This window comes from Brassica oleracea, chromosome C6 (assembly GCF_000695525.1).
Source record: "Brassica oleracea var. oleracea cultivar TO1000 chromosome C6, BOL, whole genome shotgun sequence".
Taxonomy (NCBI): Eukaryota; Viridiplantae; Streptophyta; class Magnoliopsida; order Brassicales; family Brassicaceae; genus Brassica; species Brassica oleracea.
The window spans coordinates 23,551,913-23,558,925 of NC_027753.1; positions in this window are offsets into that span (position 1 = coordinate 23,551,913).

Genomic DNA, 7,013 nt, shown 5'->3' on the forward strand with positions numbered 1-7,013 from the left:
TGTCATACATTCCGGTAAATATAAAAATCGTAAATATAAAAATCTATTTAAGCGGAAATATTTGTATGAAAATTAATCAATGAATCATAATCATAAGTGTTGAAGAATATTTAAAATTAATGAATGTATTTAACTATATATGGCATTATTTCCTGTTATATATTCACAAATTAGGAGACAAAGAAGCATTATAGGAAAATTTTGACTCAGGCCAGTACATATATATGGAAATTGGAACAATTTGTAAGTGTCTAACACCAATTCAGACCAACGATTTGTTGAATAATTATTTTCAGAGTTGATCATGTATTTTAATTTCGTCAATTACGTCAATAAGTATTAATATATTTATGGAGATTGATTAACTAGACTAAATATGGATAACGTATTTACACAATCGTAATGACTCAGTCCGGTGCGGTTTATATAGGAAAGTAACTAATAATTTTTCAAAAATATTATGGTAAGTCAATAAATATACAAATAATATTTTTAATTTTTTTGAATGCTTATAATCTCGCGGAAAAAATTTCTTGATGTAATCCTTATGCACTTAATCCTACCAATTATAACTATATATATCATACATAACTTTCACACACCGTATCACAATCAACTTGCTACAAAACAAGCATATAAAATTTGAGAGCTATGAATTTCAAAGGAAACAAAATTCAAAGAATCAAAATACTTATCTTAATCGATAGGGGAATATTTATGATATACTTACTTATATACTTACAGTAATATCGTCATTAAGTGTGTCGCTTATGGTGCACTTGCTCATGTTTTCAATGATTTATGGAATTCTATAGATGCAAACATAGTATTATGTGTTTTACAGTGTTGGCAAATTAATTGGGGACAAGTTAATCTATTGTATTTATTGTATATACAATAGATTAATAGAAGCTGATATTATATGTATATTTTGCTAATATTTTTCATATTTCATAATAAGGCCGACTTAAGAGGGTTACTAACATTGATGGGATTTCCAAAATTGTCTTCGACCCCATTGGTGTTCCAGAAATTGATGCTTTAAGATTGATGTAATACATGCATTCACATATTTTGTTAAGTAATATTTTTAAATTCTCTAGATAATCTCTTTGCTATTGCTCATAATAGGATTGCAAACGAAGACTTCTGAAGGCATTATTGACAGCAGTTATTTGGTCTTTATTTTTAATTTTCTTTTGTTTTTTATACATTGTTCCTTTTATATTTTATTAGACTATTGCTTATGTTTCATTTAATATTATATTTATAATTTACCCGCATGCAAACAAATATACAATTTAATTTTAATCGCCATCGCATATAAATTTATATTTACATACTAAAATTCCTCGCTATAATCCGTACTTTCTTACATATATTTTTTTTACTATGCCTTTAACTTTTATTATGTCTACATATTAAAAGTTATAATATTTTAATAATCTCTTCGTTCCGCGCCGGATTATCGCATAGTATTTATTTATTTATAGAGCAGAGCTCTTTGGCCTTTGTATCCGTGCGTGAACTTAGCAATGTTTTATTAAACATAAATCCATTAGAATTCAACGCTTTCTCTGTTTTCAACACCCTCATTTTTTTTTTACATTCCACGTCATTTGCTCTCTTTTCCACCTAATTTGTTCAACACTCACTTCATTCTAAACTTCTACAATAATTTATTTTAAAAAAGTTAACACCCTACTTCACAACTTTTAATTCAGTTTTTTTTTGTTTTTTACAACGTAATAATTACATATTAATAATTAACTTAAAAACTAAAATAACATAACTTTTAATAATATTTATTTTGAATTATTATACTTAGCTTACTTTGTAAAATAATTATTATTAGGATCCATTTAACAAAAAAAAGAATATAACACTAAATTAGTTGATTATAAAGAAAAAAATAAGTTTTTTTCTATATCCAAATGAAATGAGAGTAGTCTCTATTTATAGGTAAAAAAAATCTTGAATTTTGATATAATTTTGATATTTTTTTTTAAAAAAATATTATAAAATAAATGCATTTGAATTATTGGGTGACGGTAAAAAAACAAAAGAAATCTGCGCAGCCAAACAGAAAACGACATGTGGCAGTTCTGGACAAAAAAAATACACCATCCGTTCCCGAAAGAAAAATTTTCTAGAGTATTCACGCATATTAAGAATATAATAAATGGTTACAATTAAATTTATTATTTATTTTACCATAAATTTTCCAATAAATATCAACAAATAGTATAACTAATTCAAATATTTTCAATTAATGTTTCTTAAAAGTATAAAACTTTTTAACATTAACTACTCAAAATACCTTAAATTTTTTTAGAAAATCTATCATTTTGGAACAAAAAATAAATCTAGAAAATCCTACTTTTGGAAACAGAGGAAGTAAATTTCAACAGTTAAAACTTTGCAACGGGTGTTGATGTCACCTAGATTAACTCAATTTATCAACACCCTCATTGAAACTGATTTTCAACACCTTCATTGTGGGTGGTCTTAGAGCATCTCTAACAATAATATCAAATTTGGGGATAAAAATACACCAAATTTGATGTTTTAGTGTTATAAAATTTTGGTCATCTCTAACGATAACACCAAATTTTACATCAAAAGTAATATTATATATTATTTGATTTTTTCAATTTTATTTTTTCAATTTTTATTATTTATAATTGATAAATAATTATTTTATCACATTTATATTATTATTTATAGTTTTCTTACTTGTAAATAATGAATAATAACAGCCATTTATGATTTATTTTGAAAATACAAATAAAAAATAAAAATTTAGTATTTTAATTATGTAAAAATAAATTTAAAATACAAATAATACAATATATTAATGTTTAATTAAAAATAGATAGTAATTGAACTATATTATTAAATAAAACATGATAAAATATACATTTTAAAGATTTGCTATGATGTCAATTTAATGTCTTGTTGGAGATGAAATCACACCAAATCTGGTGTTTTGTTGGAAATGGTTTTAGTACATCTCTCTTGAGTACTATATTAAGAAAAATGGGAGTTTTAATACGAACTAAAATTCTAAACAACCATTTATACAACAAAAAATCACGAAACGAGATTTATTCTGACTCCGAATGGAGATTTATAATAATTTTGAATTAAGAAGTTTCAAGTTGGGAATCAACTCCATTATACACTTAGGGTCTGACTGGTGACCATTCGGGAAACAAGAGGAACAAACAGAAAAGGAATATACGGGAAAAAAATAGCAGGAATGAAAAGGAATGGTTGTTCCTTCTCAAATTTAAGAAGGAATAGTTTTAGCCTTTAATTCTCTACAAAAACAGGAACAAGAGGGAATGAGAAGGAATTATTATTCCTTGCGAATGGTGATTTTTTATAGGAACGTTAGGGAATGGATTATTCCCCATCATTCCCCGGTCACCATTCATACCCTTAGGGTATGAATGGTGACCAAGGAACGACGAGGAACAAATGCATTCCCTAACATTCCTTAAAAAAATCACCATTCATAAGGAATAATTTTTCCTTTTCATTCCCTACCATTCCTTTTTTTGTAGAGAAATAAAGAACAAATTAATTCCTTGTTAAATATGGGATGGAACAACCATTCCTTTTCATTCCTGCAATTTCGTTCCTCTATGTTCCTTTTCTATTCGTTCCTCTTGTTTCTAAAATGGTCACCAGTCAGACCCAATTTTATAGAAATAGGCATATACGTTAACCTACTCCAACTAATGGCCGTCTGTAACATTAATGAATTTAATAGTTTATAGTATGTGTGGATCTGTAAAATTTGGTCGTATTAATTACTTATCATCATTTGTTAGTCCGGATGAGGTAGTCCAAGTGGCAGGACGGGCCTGTGGTGGCAACCACCATCCGGATTCGATTCCTCCCATGCGGAAACTACCCTGCCTCTTCTGGACACCAAAGTGGTACTGGGTTCGATCCAGCCCAGGTAAAGCCTTCCCGGGTGAAGTGGACCGCTGCCTGACCGGACCCAAGGGAATGACCCGCGAAGCGGAAAACCCCTGGATTATCAAAAAAAAAATAATAATTAAATCTCTTGAAGCAAACACCCACTAAGATTCGGAGACGACATCCAACTTTTCTTCTATTCTCGTTATTACCAGTTTCACTGCAATTGTAATGTCACATTCCACTAGACATTTGTTATCTAAATAAATATACTAATAATTAACAACTGATCCGTGCTCAGCCTTAGAAGAATAAACCCTCTAATTGATTAATTTTAAAAATCGTATTATTTACTATCGTATTTAAACTTCACTGTAAGATACTAAATTTATCATAAACGGTACACTTAATTTTAAGTTTTTGATCCTGCTACATTTATCTTCATATTTTAAAACTAGGAAGCTAAATAATCGTTGAAGCTAATATATTTACGTCAAGTTGCTACGTCGGAAGGAATGTTTTCTAGTAATATTTAGATATGTATAAAATTTTCAGATGTACTGTGTATGTATACTTTTGTCAGAATAGTACATGTACATATAGGGATAAATTTATAGGTTCTTAGAAAATTTAGGGAAAAAAAATTAAAATATAAAAATGTATAACCAAAATGTTACAGCACAAAAATCTACGATGTATACTAATAAAATGGACATTTTGAGGCTCCAGAGAACGTCCACATCAGTAAAAAAAACTTCTCCCGAAAGATGACACGTGACATAAAATATAGGTTTACATTTTAATATTACTAATTTTCGAAAATTATAAATAATATGTAAACACACAGCATAAAAAATTGAAAAACTACATTAAACATATGTAAAATTATCATTTTTCACTTAAAAAATGGCTTATCTCCATAATGTAGCATTACTATTTTATATAAAAAAAATATTATATATAATTTCGAAAATAATAAATATATGTAAACATACAACATAAAAAATGGAAATACTACATTAAACATATGTAAGATTACCATTTCACATTTTTATTTAAAAAAAATAATATGTAAACATACAACATAAAAAATGGAATGAGGCTCCATAGAGCGTCCACATCAGCAAAAAAAATTTCTCCCGAAAGATGACATGTGGCATAAAATATAGTTTTACATTTTAATATTACTTATTTTCGAAAATTATAAATAATATGTAAACACACAGCTAAAAAATGGAAAAACTGCATTAAACATATGTATACAAATAAAAGGGACCTTTTGAGGCTCCATAGAGCGTACACATCAACAAAAAAAAACTTCTCCTGAAAGATGACACGTGGCATAAAATATAGTTTTACATTTTAATATTACTAATTTTCGAAAATTATAAACAATATGTAAACACACAGAATAAAAAATGGAAAAACTACATTAAACATATGTAAAATTATCATTTTTCACTTAAAAAAAACGACTTATCTCCATAATGTAGCATTACCGTTTTATAAAAAAAAACATTATATATAATTTCGAAAATAATAAATATATGTAAACATACAACATAAAAAATAGAAATACTACATTAAACATATGTAAGATTACCATTTCACATTTTTATTTAAAAAAAATAATATGTAAATATACAACATAAAAAATGGAATGAGGCTCCATAGAGCGTCCACATCAGCAAAAAAAACTTCTTTCGAAAGATGACACGTGGCATAAAATATAGTTTTACATTTTAATATTACTAATTTTTGAAAATTATAAATAATATGTAAACACACCGCATAAAAAATGGAAAAACTACATTAAACATGTGTAAAATTATCATTTTTCACTTAAAAAAACGGCTTATCTCCTTACTGTAGCATTACCATTTTATAAAAAAAAAAAAATTATATATAATTTCGAAAATAACAAATATATGTAAACATACAACATTAAAAATGAAAATACTACATTAAACATACATAAGATTACCATTTCATATTTTTATTTTTTAAAAATAATATGTAAACATACAACATAAAAAATGGAAAAAACTACATTAAACATATGTAGGATTACCATTATTCACTAAAACAAAGACGGCTTATCTCCATAATGTAACATTACTATTTTGTAAATAAAAAACATTATATATAATTTCGAAAATAATAAATAATATGTAAACATACAACATAAAAAATCTATACTAATAAAAGGAACCTTTTGAGGCTCCATAGAACGTCCACATCAACAAAAAAAACTTCTCCCGAAAGATGACACGTGGTATAAAATATAGTTTTGCATTTTAATATTACTAATTTTCGAAAATAATAAATAATATGTAAACATACAGCATAAAAATGAAAAAACTACATTATAAACATATGTAGGATTACCATTATTCACTAAAACAAAGACGGCTTATCTCCATAATGTAACATTACTATTTTGTAAATAAAAAACATTATATATAATTTCGAAAATAATAAATAGTAAACATACAGCATAAAAATGAAAAAACTACATTAAACATATGTAAATTTACCATTTTCACTTAAAAAAAGACTGCTTATCTCCATAATGTAACATTACCGTTTTATAAAAAAAAAACAAAAAACATTATATATAATTTCAAAAATAATAAATATGTAAACATACAACATAAAAATGGAAATACTACATTAAACATATGTAAGATTACCATTTTACATAAAAATAACAATAATATGTAAACATACAACATAAAAAATAGAAAAACTCTTACTAATAAAAGAGACCTTTTGAGGCTCCATAGAGCGTCCACATCAGCAAAAAAACTTCTCCCGTTCCATAATGTTACATTACTATTTTGTAAAAAAAACATTATATATAATTTCAAAAATAATAAATAATATGTAAACATACAACATAAAAAATGGAAATACTACATTAAACATATGTAAGATTATCATTTTACATTTAAAAATAACAATAATATGTTAACATACAACATAAAAAAATGGAAAAACTATATTAAACATATGTACGATTACCATTTTTCACTAAAAAAGGGCTTATCTCCATAATGTAACATTACCATTTTATAAAAAAA